This window comes from Numida meleagris, chromosome 6 (genome assembly GCF_002078875.1).
Source record: "Numida meleagris isolate 19003 breed g44 Domestic line chromosome 6, NumMel1.0, whole genome shotgun sequence".
Classification (NCBI taxonomy): domain Eukaryota; kingdom Metazoa; phylum Chordata; class Aves; order Galliformes; family Numididae; genus Numida; species Numida meleagris.
In genome coordinates this window covers 42,777,709-42,796,159 of record NC_034414.1, presented here as the reverse complement: position 1 = coordinate 42,796,159, position 18,451 = coordinate 42,777,709, and the positions used below count along the sequence as shown (strand labels likewise).

The window sequence follows — 18,451 nt, the reverse complement described above, 5'->3', positions numbered from 1 at the left end:
TTGGTTTTGTTTTTATTTTTACCATGGGGCTGTTTACTTGGTGCTTGGCCTGATGTCTGCTCATGGTTAATGATTATTCTGGGAACCACAGGTCAGTCTGCATGACCTCAGTGCCAGGAAAGGTTATGGAGCAGATTATCTTGAGGGAGATCACATGGTATGTGTGAGACAGCTGAGGGATCAGGCCTAGCCAGCATGGGTTCATGAAAGGCAGGTTCTGCTTGACCAACCTGATCTGCTTCTATGATTGAGTCACCAGCCTGGTGGACAAGTGAAAGGCTATTGACATAGTCTACCTAGACTTCAGCAAAGCCTTTGACACTATCACCCACAGTATTCTCCTGGAGAAGTTAGTAGCCCATGACTTGGACAGGTACACTCTTTGCTGGGTAAAGAATAGGCTGGCTGGCCGGGCCCAGAGAATGGAGTTAAATGCAGCTGGCAACAGGTTACTAACGGTGTTCCCCAGGGGTCAGTATCGGGGCCTCTCCTGTTCAATATCTTTATTGATGACCTGGATGAGGGGATTGAGTGCACCCTCAGTAAGTTTGCAAATAACACAAATTCGGCAGGAAGTGTCAAATCCTCTGTAGGAAGGATCTACAGAGTGATCTAGACAGGCTGGATAGCAGCACTGACACCAATGGGATGAAGTTCAACAAGAACAAGATCCAAGTCCTGCACTTTGGCCACAACAACCCCAGTCAATGCTATAAGATTGGGATAGCGTGGCTGGAAGACTGTATAGGGGAAACGGATCTGGGGGTATTGGTCAACGCTCAGCTGAACATGAGCCAGCAGTGTGCCCAGGTAAACAAGAAGACCAACAGCATCCTGCCTTGTATCAGAAGTAGTGTTGCTAGCAGAAGCAGGGAAGCGATCATTCCTCTGTACTCAGTACTGGTGAGGCTGCATCTTGCCTACTGTATTTAGTTTTGGACCCCTCACAAGAGAAAAGACATCGAGGCCCTGAAGCATGCTCAGTGAAGGGCAGCAAAGCTGGTGAGGGATCTGGAGCAGAAGTCTTATGAGGAGCAGCTGAGGGAACTGAGACTGCTTAGTCTGGAGAAGAGGCTCAGGGGTGACCTTATTGCTCTTTACAGCTGCTGGAAGGGAAGCGGTGGCAAGGCAGGGGTTGCCCTCTTCTCCCAGGTAACTAGCAATAGGACTAGAGAGAATGGCCTCAAGTTGCGCCAGGGGAGATTCAAGTTGGACATTAGGGAAAACTTTTTCTCTGAAAGAGTGGTCAGGCACTGGAACAGACTGCCCAGGGAGGTGGTGGAGTCACTGTCCCTGGAGGTGTTCAAGAAACATTTAGATGTTTTACTGAGGGAAATGGTTTAGTGGGAAATACTGGTGATAGGTGGATGGTTGGACTGGATGATCTTGGAGTTCTTTTCCAACCTTGGTGATTCTATAATTCTATAATTCTATTGGGGAATGCAGGGGCCTAAACCTCATGCAGGTAGAAACAATTCTTGTTCACTAATTGCTGCTAATATATTTAAATTTAGGTAAACTATGATTCATATATAAATGAAAGGTATTTATAGAATAATTCAGTGAATGTTGCTGAAATGGATTATACTAGAGAAGCAAAGAAGACTGCATCAGAGAGCATTGAAATGGTGATCTCAGATAAGTGTTGTCCTAACAGTGCTCAGAAGGCACAAAGTTATGTCTTTACAGGAGAAGGATTCATTATCTCAGTGAAATCTCAGTTCCTTTAAAACTAATAGTCATTCTCTGTTTGTACAAATAGCTTCATAAAACACTTATTTACATGATGTTTTATTGAAAAAAAATGTCACTCCCACTTAAGGAACACAGAAGTCTTTACAATATATTTTTCTGTGTATTATTTTCTGATTCAAAGGCTCAGAACCTACCAGCACTCAGAGTAACACCTTCTTTCAGTATCATGTCCTGAAATACTTCAGTCTCAAGTACTATGTCAAGAAACAGTTTTTATCAATTAAATTTGAAGCCTCTCATGCACATCCATCCTGTATCTTTACTGGCCATTAGGATTAGATTACTGAAGCTGTGGTCAAGGAGTTGGACATGAAATTACATTACTCCTTAGTAAATCCCATAAATTTTCATATTATGAGCTCTACTACTGTCCCAGTAGAAGCACATGGTCAAACAGATGAGATTGTCCACACAAGAAGTTTAAGGACTGTAACAGAACAGGATACAGGCTTAAAAGACACTGAACGAGCACAACCATGACTATATCAAAGAGAACTCATTATACATTCTCATTCATCTCATAAAAGTCAGCTTTAATGCATGTCAGTGCATCCTTTTTTCCTGACAGTTGCAACCTTCTTTTCTTTGATCTTTAACCACGGAAGATCAAATTTTACAAAATAGTTGCTGAAGTAAAGTTCATCAGTTTGCTAGAAGATTCAGCCATAAACCTGCAGATAATAAACAGAAATTTGACAAATCCCAAACCTACAAAAAAAATTTGTATATGTGCATTTGTTCAAAGCAAGACTTCTGTAAGTGAAACCAGTTGGAAATGTCATTGTCTGCTTACTGAGAATGTATTTTATTAATTTTGAAGCATGTGTGAATTTTGACTCCTTCCACTTGTTGGCCATGTTCCCTAACTAAGCTAAATACTAGTGTCAACAGTTTACGGGCGTTCGGCCCAGTTCCATGACGAAGGGGACGGGGGATCCACGGGTCCACGTCCCGGGAAAAGGGAAAAGGGGAAAAGCGTAGGGAGATGGCCCTGAGAGCAAAGAACAGCGGCAACAAGCTGAGGAGAAACAAACTAATTTACTAAATAAGATATCGGAATGCAAAACAACACACTATAGTACAATATAATTACAATTTAAGCTGATAAATCCAATACAGAGAATGTCCCAAAATCAAGGTAGGCCTTACTCTACTACTGACGATAAGACGGCTGGAGAGCGAGATGCTGCCAGGACGAGAGACGGCGGAAAAAGGGACGAGGTCTCGTGATCTGCAAGTTTTTATACTGCGAGCTTTTATCTTTTCCCTCCAGCTGGAAAAATGGTAACAGAGGAGAAAAGTACCGTGGGGACTGTAGTAGTCTTTCTCTTCTGAGAACTAGGTACATCCACTACATGATGTTATGATGTGGAGTACCAATAACCGAAAATCACAAAACCATGACAACTAGATGACTTCCAGAGATGGGTTCTGGAGGTACACCAGGTAAATTACAGTGCAGGTAAATTTTTATCCTCTATTAACATATTTATAATTGTATTTATTAAGTTATTCAGACAAAGTCACGTCATCACTATTTCCTGTTTCAGTGGTAGCACATCTCTGCAAATTGGTCTATTACATATTCTCCATTAAAGTTCATCTGTGAAGGAATCTGACTTAAATATTTGCGTAGTTTGTGCACAGAGGAAGCCTTCAGGAAAAAAAAAAGAAAAAAAACACATTATCAGCACTTGCAGAGAAGGTCTCTTCTATGACTCAATAAATAAGTCAGATAAAGAAAAGACACTATTAATTCAGGAGGGTCACAGTAAGCTGTTCATTCAAAAGACTTTCAGACAGTGGATCCTGAATGCAAAGAATGAAAAATAGTTGAGATTTAATAACAAAAAGTAATATTTACCTTTTCACAAACAGCTATATGTTAGACCACAAGTGCATTTCTAGAACAAGACTAATTAAATTTCACAACGCATTAAATATGAATAAGAAGATGGAAGAGTTAACTACGAATACAGGCAAAAGGCTTTTAAACTTCATGCTTTATAACTGAGTAACTTGAAAGTGTATTGAATTATTGAAGCTCTAACATCATGACTGTCAAACTCAAGCTTCCACAATGTGGTAAATGCTATAATGTAGCTATTTGGTGGTTCCCTGGCCTAAGATTGCTTGATTTAAGCAAATTTAGTTCACTTTCACTTCAAAATGACATGACTGTTTGCAATTTCAGTGAGTGGTCCTGAAATTTAATTGGCAGCAAACTAAATGGGTGTCTTTTCTGCATCACCTATTCATGTCTCAGAGTTGTTACAAGGCTTGCATTGTTAACAATTATGCCAAATGTTGGCATTACAAAAAGGTGACTGAGAACTGATGGATAAGATTTAGGTGTCTTGATTTAAAAATGTAAAAAAAAAAAAAAAAAAATTAGAAGACATTCAAAAAACAAGCAAAACTTCCAAACACTTTGCATTAGTATGGTCAGAAAACAAAAAGAAAACCAAAAAAACCTATTTAACTAGCTTTCTTGAATGTAACATAAAGTATTTAAATATTGGAACACTTTTACTGCATAGAGGCCTTACATAGGCCATTATTGGTAGAATTTTTGCCTAAACAATATAATAGATTTCTCTTTCCCAGTGTATTCAGTACATTCAGATCAGCTTGTTCCCTTTGGAAAATGAGAAACACTTCTTTCACTGCAAATATCATTAATACTTCAATTCAAATTCCTGCCTATATACCCCAGATAAACCAGTATTTGATTCTAAGTCATATAGGAAAGTAAAGAACAAATATACAAATAAGTTTTCTATATATGAAGTAAAGGCTGCAATTTAATTTGCTTATAGAAACCAAGGCTTTGCCTGAAGGCAAATTTCAGTTTGTATCTTTTCTCTTAGCATAATTATGTTTTTGCTTTACCACTCTATGTATAACTGTTATAAACTACTGCATATTTGATGCTTGCCCACGGCTATGCAGAGGTCTCTGCTAATGGAAGGCCGAACAGCATTAGGACCACATTAGAAACAGCAAGTTTTATTTAAGGTCTCAACTGGGAACTTACTGCCATATTTCCCTTTGCAATATGCTAACTCTAATTTTCAAAATATTTCCTGCTGTTCCAAAAGTGCAGATGCTATAAATGTCTACAGATGAGGAAGAATGGACCATGTTAGTAACACGACACTTGCAGTCTCATTTCTTGGATATCTTTTACAAATTTTGTTAGACAGTCGTATTAATTTCTTGACTCAAATGTTTCAAAATGCCAACAGCATGATTATATAAATGATTAGCATGCAAAGTATTCTGAGACAACCAGAATTCCTCAGTTCTTTATTGCAACTGCTGGTGAAATTCAAATGACATAGATATGAGCAAGTATTTTGAAAACCATCTCTTGTGTGAACTACTTGAGTCTGAGTTACATAATTGAAGGAAATCACGTAATTTCTGAAATTGAAAAATTCCTCAGTTTTTTGACAGGTGAGCTCAAATTCACTGTCTAATACAATCACTGAGATTAAACACTTATCTTTTAGCATAATGTGAAATTCAAATGTATAGAGGCTCAACTGATCTGCATTATAGTCATATGACTAGACTATTAATTTTGAAAATATGATTGACTTTATTTCATTTGATTTGAATCAAAAGACAAAGGGAGAAAGGGAGTTAAGTTATGGCAAACTGTAATGACTACTGGCAAACTGGGGCTTGAAATCGGAATGTTTGTTGACAAAAGATTGAGTATCTGCTTGCTGTCAGAAACTTTACAGATGCATTAATCTAATCTTGATTTTTCATAGAATCATATCTTGGGTTGGAAGTGACTTCAAAGATCATCTAATTCCGGATCTTGTGCCGTGGGCAGGGTCACCAATCACTAAATCAGGCACTAGATCAGCAGCCCAGGGCCCCATTCTTCATGGCCTTGAACATCTCTGCTGATGGAGCATCGACAACGTCTCTGGGCAGTCTGTGCCAGTTTCTCACCACCCTCTGAGTGAAAAATTTCCCCCTGACATCTAATCTAAATCTCCCCTCTTTTAGACGGAAATCATTCCCCCTTGTCCTATCACTACCGGATTGAGTAAAATGTCAGTCTCTCTCCTGTTCATAAACTCCCTTCAAGTAATGGAAAGCTGTAACAAGGTCTCCCCAAAGCCTACTCTTCTCTAAGCAGAACAATCACAACTCTCAATCTTTCTTCACAGGAGAGGTTTTCCAGCCCTCTGATCACCCTTGTGTCCAGCCCTCCTGTTAAAAAAGCAGTGAAACTGACAGCCTCATTATATGAAGGTCTAGAAATTTCTTCAAAGACTTCTGTTGTTCTCAACAGAGCTACCAAATGAAAAAGATAGTGCTGCCACCATGGCTAAAAAAAAAAGGAAGAATCATGAGATTCAAATATTTAGAATAAAATTAAAAGGATCAAATTTAATGCCCATTTTTATGTAATCTCAGAAATCAGTGCCTGCTTAAATACCACAACAGAACACCCACATGTCTGCATTTCCTCTCTTACTCTTAAGTTGTACGTGCATTTTCAGCACTGGCTCACATAGCACATGTTATATGAAAGGGGAAAAAAAACCCATAATTCATAAAAGGTCAAGAGATCTCAATTATGAGCTCCATATTTACATGTACATGTATGACTTGGAATTTCATTCATAGTAACAAGTAAGTAAGCAGTCTAGAGCATGGATGGCTTTTCATCAGAGCCCTGACTTAAAGGAACAGGATTCAGATAAAACCATGATTAAATTCTGTTGGATGTTTTCCTGTGTAAGAGTCAGGACTGGTGCTGGTGAATTACATAGAAATCACTGTATCAGATTTAGTATATGCAGTCAAGACACTTATATGCTGTATGAATCCCAGGGAATGATGCATCATGTAGGGTAGTTTGTTCCGGTTTACTAAGTGATCACTTCAAGCAAATCTCTGATTCCGTTTTGACGCTGTTATATTAAGGAAGCATGTATAGATGGTAATTGCACATTCAAAGAATCCTACTGTTTGTGCTTGAGATAAAATAATGCAAAATATAAATAAAAAGGAACAGTGATTCTTTTTGGTCAAAGTATTTCATCTTCATTTTTACCTTAGCTTCCTAACAATCACCAATTGAAACTTTAGTATGCAGAGGTAGTCTAGTTCTCTCAGATTACTCTCAGGCTGAAATGCTTTGGCTGGAATATGCTGCTATGATAAGCCTTTAAAATCAATAGCTGCCAGCAAGAATTTGCTGCACATTAATTTAATGATCTACTGGTGTAATCAGTATGGTATATACCAGGGTGTTCTATCAAAGGAAAAATTGAACTCTGGCTACAAATAGAAAGATGACAGCCTATCACCTCCATAAACCACGAATGTTTATTCAATTGACAGAAGGTATAGATTTCTTTCCTCATCCCAAATTATGTAGTAATGATAACATATTGTTTTTAGCAGTCTCGGTTTCATTCCACTACAAAAATTATTATATATCATCTAAATGAAGGCATTAGTACACAACCTGAGGCCATAAAGAAAGAGGAGCATTTCACACTGCTATGTACTTTCTGTTCAGTCTTTGCCATGTAAAGCTGAAAAATAATTAGCAAAATAATATGTCCACTGGGGTATTTACAGTAAAGAGTATTATAGGTGCAAATGAGTATATCTTTTTTCAGTTTATTAGGCAGGAATAAAGCCAATGGAATCTCACTAAGATTAAGGTATATATTTATAAATTTTTACTTTTTATATTTAAAGGAATAAAATATATATGCGTACAAGACAGTATATGGATATGAGAATTGAATGATGTGCAGCGAAGTTACAGTTGAGTGACGCTGAAAATTTTGCAAGGGTGTAGTCATTCATGTGTAAGCACATATTCTACCTCACCTGAAGGGTAGAGATCTCAATTTACATACTCCTGCCACTGCACTGTCATCTTTGACTATAGTGGACTCACAATAACAGAAGGCAGAAGACCTCCGATATTTATTTATTTATTTATTTATTTATTTATTTATTTATTTTTGGAACACTCCAGGAATAAACAAATTAATTTTTAAAGGTTTATTGTTTTCAGCCGCTGTATGTGTCAGGATAAAAAACAGTCAAATGTTTGGTTAAGTTTGGAATGTCCAATGATGATTTTCTTCTGTTCTTTCACATCATTGTTTCATGACTGTTCAGGAGATTTTGTTTCTAGATTTAGTATTTTTTAAAGATAAAGCAGTTCCAAAATGAAGAAAAATGAAAAGATTTTATACATTTTCATTATGTATATTTCAATTTACACTAACAGTTCACATTCAAAGATTTTCTCAAGTATTTAATGTGAGAATTAAAATTGGGAAAATGTTTGATGAACATATTTTAAACCTACTGTGTTTCAGTTGTTTCCTATGAGAAAAATTTTTCTACTAATCTGAAGGATTCAATAACATTAAATTGTCAGCTTTACAGAAATGCAGAAGATTGTTTTAATTCTCTGCTGATAAAAAGGGACAAGTTTCTTATAAGTGGAGCATGTTTGGAAGGAAATTGTCTTTTCAAAACAAGATGCAGATAAGTGTTTCTTGTTAATTTTTTAATTATAATCTCTGTTATTACTTTGCTTATTTGATCTTTCTTTTCAGGTGTGAAAGGAGAATACCATAACTCAGGCCTATGACAAATGGGAAATTTTGGAAGCATTCATAATCTCATTCATAAAATTATAGTAGAGAAACCATTTCCTTTTAGAGTGAGTGAGTGCTTACTTTCAGATACCCCATCATCTTTGATCAGCAAGGCATTAACAGTCCTCAGAACATGTCTGTTTACTGACACTGTTATTTTTTCATTAAGACTCATCTTACAATTGATGAGTTTGACACAACAAGAACAGCCCCTGGCCCAGAGAGAGTTTAGTTATAGCAGACAGAGCCAGTGGTGGGCATGGTTGATCAATGCTCCCCTGCTGTAACAGAAATCTTGGGAAGGATTTCAGGGTCTTTTTTTGTTCAGGAGTGTGGATGACATGTGCTTGAGGATTTGGGATTAGGGGAACAGGGGAAACGAAGCAGCTCGTCTTAAGGTTATTGGCAAGGTATCTTATTGTATCCTTTGCCTTTCCTTGCCCTTTGGCAGCCTAGTTGCAGAGCAAAACAACATCACCAGAGTACTTTCTGCTGATCTGTTAAATTTGATTTTGCTTTACTGGTTGGTCGAGTACTCAATAAATCCTTGGCTGAAGTATCTCTCTCTTACTTATTTGTTATCCAGAATGGCCTGTCTTAGGTACAATGCCATGGAAAACCATTTCTAACCCTTTCACAAAGATTCACTATGTCGATACAAAGGTTGTAGTTCCATGGCTTTTTAGCCAATAGCCAATATGCTAATTTTATTTTTTTTTCCTATCTATTAATAGTGACTGACTCAGGGGCTTATACGTGCCTTGAGGAAAGTGTGACAGGTGAAAGCCAGGCAAAAAAATCCAAGCATCCATCATATAAAAACAGGGATAATTGGTAAGTAGAACACAAAGGTAAAAAAAGACACAAAACAGTATATGTATACATAGAGAAGTAACTTCCACACTCCACAGAAAGAATAAATAATCCCTTAATAGGTGGTGTACTAGTGAGGATAAGATATATTTGGGGATCTAAAGAGAATCAAGATGAACAACCACATATAGGACCTAATACACTAATGTGTGATATTCTAATTAAAGACGCTAAGTGAAGAACAATTGTAGCATCCATAATATCATATTATGTCTATGTTTCACAATCACCGGTCATAGCCTGTAAGTGCCTTGGTTGGACTACTTCAGAAGAATCCAGCAACCAGACTAATGGCTGTAGTATCCACTATCAGTTCAGTGACTAGGATTGATCTATATACACACCAATGAGAATGTTGTTGGATCAGATTTCAGCTCTCCAGAAGTTTAGATCAGAAGGAATTAGTGGTTGGCTCTTCTTCCACATTAGAACCAGATGCCAAATTCCAGCTTGATCACATGAAGACTTCCTCCTAGTTATCTCACAGAACATAGCTGTACAAACACAGATTTGTATACAGAGGTATTTGTTAGGCTTATTTCAGAGAAAAATAATGCTTCAGACTTCTTTTCTATTAGCAGGAATCTTTGAGATCTTCTTTTATGTAGCTAACCTGCCTTGGCCATAATCTACTTGTCTGATGAGGAGCATTGCTAAAATTATAGTATTTGTTTGGACAATGCTATTAGAAGTATGGTTTGAATTTTGGGTGGTCCTGTGTGAAGCCAGGAGTTGGACTCAATGAACCTTGTGGGTCCCTTCCAACTCAGAATATTCCATTATTCTATGATTCTCCATCTGGTATTGTCTGCAGGGAGTACTATTCTCCTTCAGTGAACAATGTTTATTTTGGGGGCATTTTTCTCCTTAATACTGGACTGGCTTGAGTCCAGAGGCCTTTAGCTGTGGAAATTCAGCCTCAGTCTTACATATATAAATTGTTTTGGCTAGCATTTTATTATGATTGATATTTACTTACACAGCAGATCACCAAGCCAAAGGCTGAAGCTGTGCTTCCTTCTACTTGGGAGAAAGTATAAAGGTATAAACACATATTTAATTATAATCCCAAGAGTCTACAGACTTCTTGAATGTGAACAGATGTCTTTTCATAAAACAGTTCGCTCTAAATCATTTGAGCCAATGATTATGTCCTCCTTACTGTCTTTAGTTGAGTCTCCAAAAGTTTTTAATGCAAGTAAGTACACAAATTTTCAGTGTAATCGAGAAAATTGTGGATAAATTTCACTCCTAAAGCTACTGCTTTACACATTTTCATCCTGAAGAAGACTTCTGATTGGTAGCAGATATCTAAAAGTTAAGAATTGTATATATTTATAAATAAAAGTATGTCTTTTTCTCATGGTTCCTAAGCTCTTCCAATCTGAAAATATTGGCATATTATCCATAACAAAAAAATTTGAAACTTTGGACTTGATTTTTTTTCTTATTTGTATGAGAAGGACAAGGAGATTTGGAAAAGAAACTAATATTAATATTTTGTTGCTTGAGGAAAAAAAGAATAAGCTGCAGTCATCCATTATTAGAATCTACCATTGATTCAAAAAGATTAGATTTCTTAGTGGTGGACAAATAATTTTGCATAAAACAAAAAATAGTTCAAGCAATCAGTGGAGGTAGGTATATACTGCTGAGAAGTTATTCTTTGTAACACATTGAGAGTAAGGCAAATTTCACACTGAATGTGTTTGACTCTACATCAGTGACTGTAAAATGAATCCTAAGTTAAATAAACACTTGCTTTTATTCTGATAAAAAATAAACATAATATTCAGATATCATACAAGAGTGTCTTTAAATAATCAAATTTCTCATGCATATTTTAAATTTAAGTACAAATTATTGCTATATAAGTAAGTAAAAAAAAAAAATGGAGGAGGAAAAGGAAAAGAGAAATGATCAGACTACGTCATTTGGAAAAAATGTTAAAAACAAAATGTGGCATGCCAAAATACCAGAGATAAAAAAAAAGAATTCTTGTCCTATAAGACACCTCAGGTTCTGATCTTGGTGAAAGAAACAAATTTTAAAAATTGATAAAATGTACTTTCATAAATGGTTAGTTTACTATCTTTTTTGCTTCTTATAGCTTAGTTTTTAATTTCTGTCTTGACTTCCTAACAAAATTTTTAAACACAAAATATTAAAGTAATGAAAGTGTGGTATTTTGAGTATTTAAAAGCAATACAGACGTGCATATGCTCATCTAATGGACTTACCAAAACTAAGTACGAAAGTACTAAAGTATTTCTATCTGAAAAGTTTTTTCCTCGACAGCAATCAAAATACAACAAGTCTTATGTATTTATTTTAAGAGACCAAAACTTAATTAACTATTGATGTCTTGTGCACCTCCCCTAAATGGGCACCCCCATTGGAAAGGAGAACAGAAAGTATGGATCAGATGTGTGCAAAACAGTCTGTCCTGAATTTGCCAAGTGTGTTGACCACCCTATTGCACAGTTTCATAACCACAGTTTCTCTAATCTAAATATTTTCATGTTTTATTTTCCTAAAAAGCTAAAAAGAAAGGCTATTTTCTAACTCTGCAGCTACAAAGGCAAAGAACATTCTTATCACATATTGTATTTTGACCCTTAAATACAAAACATGAAATTCAACTTCTTATTCCACCTTTTGCCTGAAATGATACTATCATCATCTGAAACTACCACTTGAGTTGAAGAGGACAATGATTTTTTAAACAGAAAAAATTCTGAGTTATCCACCAAAATGGCTCCCTTTTGATTGGAATTGAAAGAAAGAGAGAGAGAAAGAAGGAAGGAAGGAGGGAAGGAAGGAAAGAGGGAAGGAAAGAGGGAAGGAGGGAAGGGAGGCAGGGAGGAAGGGAGGGAGGTGTCACGGTATTATCTAAGGGTCTGCGTCCATGACAAGGGGGACAGGCCCAAAAGAAAAAAACGAGAAAAGAAAAAAAAAAAAATTGTCTGCGGGTAGGGGCCGGCCCCGGGCGGTCCGCGGCTAAAGCCGCAGAGAAACCGCAGACCCGCACCCTGGGGAAACAAAGGGAAGAGGGGAAAGGCAGGGGACTCGTAGGCAGATCTAACACAAAAAAACAGCGGCACCAATCTGAGGAGGAACAATTAATTTTACTGAATATATCAAAAATGAGACTAGTAGAATTATAACAGAGAGTTTACAGCCTGAAAATCTTACACAGTAAACTGCAGGAGGACCACGTGCTTTCTCTGCCGGGCAGGAAGGAACAGACCCCGCGTCTCCCAGGCAGCTTCACCACCCCCTCCAAGGCAAAGACCCCTGGGGAGTGCACCTCCTCCCCTCCCCCTCAGAGGGCCACACCAAAAAAGGCAGTTTGCAGTAACCAAGGAATTAACTCTTTAACTGCCCGTACCTTACATAATGTAATGATGTGGAATACCGACAACAAAAATCACAAAACCATAACGGAAGGGAGGGAGGGAGGGAGGGAGGAAGGAAGGAAGGAAGGAAGAAACTTCACTTTGAGGGTGTTTCTCCTAATACATAACAACCTCATAGTGCTCTATGAACATTAAGATTTACAATAGCAACTTCACTATTCAAGCTACTAACTCTTAATTGCCTCATTCAGATGATAAATCTAGAAACTATAGAGATTCCAAACCACAATAATATCAGCTGGAGTGTTTTTATCTACTGGAATTTACGATAGGTAGCACCAGGGTAATTTTAAGAGAGAAAAGGGGAAGAAACATCTCAGAAAAAAAGTCAGGCAATACCACTTTCTTCTGCTTTCTACTAAGAAACTTATTCCACTACATCAATTCTTTCTCCTAAGGCTCATGTAGATTAGTTTTGCATTCAAACTATACAATATATGTTATCTAGGAGTATTTATGCAAATAATGTACATATGAAATGTACATCCAGTCTAAAATTGTCAAGCTTATTTCTTACCAAACATATTTAGAATGAAGAATATATTTAGAGTGAAGAATAACCCAAAAACAACATAAAAATTCTTACAGCCAAGCAAAATAAACACAAATGGTAAATAAATAAAGAGAAGTCATGTAATTTGTAACTTAAGGTGAACTTGCTTTTCTCTGTTTAGTTGTGATTGTTTATCCAGTTTTGTTGTTTTGTTTTAAATACAATCACAAGCTGATCTCCTTTGATTCAATATTTTCTAGGGTTTTTGTTTGCTGTTGTTTGTTTGTTTTCTTCTGTTTTGTTTTTGTTTTTTAATGAAGAAGTGCACAATCAGCAGTGCTACAGGATTTAGCAAATTCTCTTGGCTTTTCTGAATTTTCCCTAGGATGCCCATAAAAAAGGTAGCATGGATTTAGTCTTACTTTTGGCAACTGGTTAGGAAAGCACTGGGGATAATTTTTCTCCAGCATTTTAGTTTAACTAAGACTGTAAGCAAACACAGTTTCAGATGTAAGGAAACATAGTTTCAGATGATAGACTGGATGATAAGCATAGAAGAAATACTTGGGGGAAAAATAACTGCTCAGGTGATCTAAGAGACAACATCAGTATGACTGTCTGAAGAACAAAAAAGCTATGGATGAAAGGAAAACAAGCCCAAACAGACCTTCAATATTAACTAGAAAGAAAAAAGAGAGAAAAAAAAAAAGAGGGAAGGAGAAAGAAGGAGAAGAAGAAGAAAGAATGGAATGTGATGGAAATAATGTATCAATGAAGAAAAGTTTACCAGTTGCTCATATATACTTTGATAAACTGATCAGTATATAAGCATAGCAGATAAGGGTTGCAAAGATGTCTAGAGTGACTGGGAAAGTAATCACCTTATGACCATACTGAATGTATTTTTTCTATTAATAGAGGTTAAAAAGATTTTATGATAGTATCTTATGTTTATATAACTTTTTTTCTTTGCAAAAGACTTTAAATACCTTACATACTGTGTCACAATTGGCAAACATATATTTAAGGACCTAGGAACAGATTAAGCAAACAAAAATATTTTTAAGTATCTTACATCCTGTCCAAAGAAGTTGCAATTGTAACCTCTGAGTTAAGATTCCTAGGACACAGTGAATAAAAACGTTTGGAGAGGAGAGATGCATTACTAATTCTTTTTCAATTTAGGGTGTATTTTGCCCTAAGGGTTTTAACCTGGAAACGGATGGCATTCTGAGCCAAGGTCCTAATTTCTGCTAAGTGATTACAGCTAAGGTTTTGTCATGATTGTCCCAAATAATTGTTACAAGAGATGAGGATAGCAGATGTAAGAGACTTGACACATTCACAATCTGTACTTGAGTAAGTCATACAAAAAAAATTAGACCTATTTCACATTGTCTACAGAGTCTCTTAAACCATTAGTAAGGGAGTCACTCAAACTGTGCTAATTAAAAAACTCTTAGGAGCCATTCTGATAAAGTGTAGTTGACTAAATGCAGGATAGTAAGGACAGGAGCTGACGAAATGATTAATTAGAGCAAATGCTCCACAAAATTGAGAGACTCAGATCCCAAGTTTGAGAAGTTCAGTGCTACTTCTACAGGTTTTAATACAGGTTCATGAACACAGTTTTCTTATTGAGGCCGAGAAACATCATACTGGTCAAAACTCAATGTTTGAGGCAAAGACAGGGTTCACATTTTATTTTGAGTTCTCACAGTAATGAGAGGAATTACATGGACTTCTGGCATAGATTATCATTTTCCATCCATGTACCCTGAGAGTTAAGGATGGTAGGCAAGGAGTGGAGCAGAAGTACACAGGACCTTATGTGAGATGCTCAGGTGGCGTTTTGGCCAAAGCTTTTCTGGAAGTAAAAATGATCAGCTCATCAAATTTGAATTCAGCTTAGGCATGGTACCAAGTCCCAAAGTTTAAAAGTTTGAAAGGTTCATGTTAGAAATATTATGTTGTGTTGATCATATCATGGCATAATACTGAGTCTTTCTAAATGGTGCTTAAAAACTGCACTAAAGCAGACTTAGGACAAAGTAGCTATAAATTTCCATTTCGACCTGTGAATGCAATTGTATTTCAAGCAAAGGAAACTGTAAGCAGAGGACCTCGTGTGTTTGTGATGGAAGTGTACTTGACATATAACAGAAATCTTGTCTAGTTATACCAAAGCTTGTTTGCTAAAGTAATTATCACCTCCTTCTCTTATTTCTGTATCTAAGCTTTCTGCCATTCCCTCTTAAACCTGGAGCATGTGCTTTAATCCAGCATATTCTTTTCTCTTTCAAATCCCTTGAATTCAGATGAAGTCAACTGGACAGTGAATACTTAACAGATAAAAAAAAAAAAAAGGAAAATCAAACTTTTAATATGTAAAAATCACATACTAACTTTTTGAACTGATACCTCTAGTAAGTCTTTTTTACTACTATAATACCCACAATACTAACAGTTTAATCTTGAACACACTGATTTTATTTAAGTGCGAAAGCAACAATTTGGAAAAAAAGGAAAAATGTAAAAAACATATTTTCTGCAAATGTCTTTGCTCCTGTACTTCCTGTACAAGTTTTGTCCATATTTTTATATGGATGAAAGTAATTTGCTGTTTGCTAACCTGGATAATTTTTGAAGATTTATTTTTTCAATCAAAAGCCCTTCTTTTTTTTTATAATGAATGCTTTAATTAAAAAAAAAAAAAAGTTGTTGAAGCTGCAGAAAATACTCCTTAACAAATAAGCCCCATTCAGGCAGCATTTAGGAAAGAAAACCTCGTGGACAGGAAGTTACATAGCTTGGTGGCTTTTCTCACACTATCAAATACCTGTAAATTGCTCTTGTAGTTCTGTGTCACCATACAGGTTAGAATCAGCCAGAGTACTACATATTCAACTTCTCCCATCATGTAGCAAAACATTTTGAAAACTGGTTAAAATCTCCTAGTGGGAGAAAGCTTTGCAGAAAATTTCCACTAAAGTTCTGCCTCTTAGACTGCCAAATGGCAAGTACTTAATTGGCAATAGCAGTACCTTGTTTCATAACTGGTAATTTGTTCCTAAAAGCCATTTTGCTGTAATACTAAGTTAATAAGCTATTCATTTTGTTGAAAAAAGGTCCAGTCAGCTTTCATAATGAAGGATATACAAATAGATTTCTCCACAACCCTTAAATGCAACATGGCTTCTGACTTGTTAGTTACAATAATGTGATCTCATCTTTTGTCTGGTTTTGCCACCAAATCTGAAGTGCCATGTTTTCAATATCCTCTGTGTCAGAAGAGTAAAAAAGCACCAACCTCCCAATTAATTATAGTGTTTGAAAGAAAAGCCAGTGTTTATTATATTATATAATATATATTATAGTAGATATTATTATATTATATATATATTATATTATATATATATATATAATATATTATATTATTTAATTATAGTGTTTGAAAGAAAATCCACAAGCAAATTTAGAACAAATAAGAACAAAAAATGGATCTGTTCAGGAGGATTTAAGAACAAAATCGGATGATGCAGTGTAAGATGTTGCATGATCTCCTCTCTAAAATTGAATAATTATCAATAATAGAACAGACCTTCTGTCATCAGAAGTTCCCTCTGTACATGCCTTTTGTGCAGTGTTTCCAGTGAGCTTGATCCTGAAAGGAGAAACAAAAAAAATTAAATAATGTAATACCTATTTTGATTTTCAAATTGGCATTATTGGTGGCAAGAAGCTGAACGGACACTTTTAAATCAGAACAATAAGATATAGCTAAAATTTTTCTGAAAAACACGAACAGTGGCTCTGAACCCTTTTTCTTGTTCTGTTGAGGGTGTAGGCTGTTGAATATTAAATACAAACCTGGGTTTCCTATAGGCAGAAGAAAATACTGGCACTGGATCTGATCCATGCAGTAGGAAGATTTCTTCATTTGAGTTCAGTGACGCTGAAGTGTTAGATGTTTCTTGGCTAGAGCAAGCTTTCCATGTGACTTTGTTCTCTAAATCCTTATTAAATATTTAAATGGCTTCATAAATGCTAAAACTGTTATAAAGATACAAAAGTAATATCTTTATTAAAATACTAAAAATATTTTTACAGAGGAAAAAACATTTTTTGCAAATGATCTTTCATATATTATGATACAACCTTAAAATTCAAGTAGTGTGATAAATACTGTTTAATGTGTAAACATCAATATAGTAACTTCTCCATGAAGCTAAAATCTGAATGACACAAGCTGTCATTCAGAAAAGAAATTACAGTAGCTATTTCTCTGCTTAAAATTCTTTAAATTGAAACAAATCCTCATTTCTCACATCTTATAATCTAAATTTTATATTAACATTGTATTTTTTGTGCATAGTTTTCTTTTGACTAGGAAAATTCTGTCACTATGGTTTTACACAATTCTCAATGAAAACAATTTCTGATTATGTATTGTGCAAATATTGAAAATAGGTATATCTCTTGTACAAATGTTGAATACAAACTTTTAATTTAAAAAGTAGCTTGCCAGTGAGCAAAATAGATCTAAAAGTGTTACAGATGCCTCTACTTTTAATCAACTGTGATTGCCAGAACACAAAGAGAAACAGTCAAGTGCATTTAAATATGTATATTCTTATAACATGACAGCTGATCACCTTGAGCTTTAGTTGTGTAAACCAGAAAGAGCCATGCTGTAAATAAAGAAATATAATGGTAGTAGTTGTGAATTATGAAATTGTCTGGCCTAAGTAAACAACCTAATGACTAGAAATCAAATGTCTTCAGACTTTACATGACACTAGACTGGATAAGCAAAAAACTAAAATTCCTGCCAGCTCATTTTAGGTAAAGTGATTGAGATCATGAATTAAAAGAGTCAAGGGGAGTTCTACCAGATTATTTTATTCTTGGTTCAAACTGCTTACATTTTTTGTGTGCCTATTTCTGGTTGTGATTTTTTTTCCCCAGAATCAGTCTGTTAGCAAGATGCTAGGCCATCAACATGCTGTCAATAAGGTCAATATAGCTTATCATATCTAAAAATACTATCACCAGTATAAGTCAACATTTACATTTAGCTTAAATAAATAGACCTGCGGGGAAAGGGAAGGATGCACATTTTCAAATATGGCAAACTTCACAGGTTATAACTTATTTTACAAGAGTATTGTCCTTGCAAGAATAATACACAGACCCAAGAATAGATAATAACACTAAAAGGCTATATATTTCATGCTTTATGTTTATTATCT

At 35.7% G+C, this 18,451-nt stretch overlaps 1 long non-coding RNA gene across 49 annotated transcripts in view; it reads right to left on the bottom strand.

Moving 5' to 3' along the window:
- The window catches only part of LOC110402005, a 316,902-nt gene that overhangs the window by 11,087 nt on the left and 287,364 nt on the right, over window positions 1–18,451 (bottom strand). For 45 of the 49 annotated variants that reach the window (XR_002440790.1, XR_002440793.1, XR_002440787.1 and 42 more), the window contains 4 exons: window positions 17,070–17,252; window positions 16,801–16,863; window positions 9,632–9,781; window positions 3,040–3,409 (listed from right to left, as the gene is read on the bottom strand). This is a non-coding gene — a long non-coding RNA (uncharacterized LOC110402005). Of the gene's footprint in view, window positions 1–3,039; window positions 3,410–9,631; window positions 9,782–16,800; window positions 16,864–17,069; window positions 17,253–18,451 lie in introns of those variants that run through there. The other 4 variants (XR_002440770.1, XR_002440781.1, XR_002440755.1 and 1 more) reach the window with 3 other exon arrangements.